Below are 1053 nucleotides of genomic sequence, written 5' to 3' on the forward strand. Positions count from 1 at the left end.
TGAGCATCCCGGCGGCGGGGAAGGCGCGTGCTGGGTGCCTGTGGGCCGCAGCACGCCGAGAGCCTTCGCGAAACTGGGCTGCCTGGCCGCTGCCATTCCTCCCGCCGCCCGAGCTGCTGAGACCCCGGGGCTACAATCTGAAGAGAGTGATCAGGGAAGTGAAGGAACTGCCCATGTGGTAGGCAGAGAGAACACCATGTCTCCAGAGCTGAGGCAGGAGGGAACAGGCCTCTGTATTTGAGCAACAGCTGGAGACCAGGAAGTTGGAGTGGAGGGGGTGATATGGAGAATAAGAGACCAAGGGATTGTCCAAGGGTGGGGGCTACATCACTTAGGGTGTGACAGTGGCCTGTCTTCTCTTTGTAAAGGATGCCTCCCACTGCTGAGCAAGAAGATGGGAAATGGGAGAGCAGCTCTCAGAGCCCAGCATGATACCCAGACTAGAGGCTATGGGAGCTCAGGCAGGGGCTGGGGGCAGGCTTTGGAGGGGTGGGGGATGATATGGTTTGGCTCTGTGTGACCACCCAAATCTCATCTTTTAGCTCCCATAATTCCCATGTGTTGTGGGAGGGACCTGGTGGGAGATAACTGAATCATGGGGGCATGTCTTTCCTGTGCTGTTCTCATGATGTGGATAAGTTTCATGAGATCTTATGGTTTTAAAAAGGGAGTTTCCCTGCACAAGCTCTCTCTCTCTTTGCCTGCTGCCATCTATGTAAGATGTGACTTGCTCCTCCTTGCCTTCTGCAATGATTGTGAGTTCTCCCCGGTTTAATGAAACTGTAAGTCCATCAAACCTCTCTTTCTTTTGTAAATTGGCCAGTCTCAGATGTGTCTTTATCAGCAGTGTGAAAACAGACTAATACAGGCTGGGTACGGTGGCTCACGCCTGTAATCTCAGCAATTTGGAAGGCCAAGGTGGGCGGATCACCTGAGATCAGGAGTTCAAGACCAATCTGACCAACATGGAGAAACCCCATCTCTACTAAAAATACAAAATTAGCTAGGCATGGTGGCACATACTTGTAATCCCAACTACTTGGGAGGCTGAGG

The 1053-nt window shown here is 52.4% G+C and overlaps 1 long non-coding RNA gene across 1 annotated transcript in view; it reads left to right on the forward strand.

Annotated features, from left to right (window-relative positions):
- Positions 1 to 153: 153 nt before the first annotated feature.
- The window catches only part of LOC105536400, a 29712-nt gene continuing 28812 nt past the window's right edge, over positions 154 to 1053 (forward strand). The window contains exon 1 of the long non-coding RNA XR_001005581.1: positions 154 to 873. This is a non-coding gene — a long non-coding RNA (uncharacterized LOC105536400). The remainder of the gene's footprint in view (positions 874 to 1053) is intronic.

Source organism: Mandrillus leucophaeus, unplaced genomic scaffold (assembly GCF_000951045.1).
Source record: "Mandrillus leucophaeus isolate KB7577 unplaced genomic scaffold, Mleu.le_1.0 Scaffold159, whole genome shotgun sequence".
NCBI classification, from domain to species: domain Eukaryota; kingdom Metazoa; phylum Chordata; class Mammalia; order Primates; family Cercopithecidae; genus Mandrillus; species Mandrillus leucophaeus.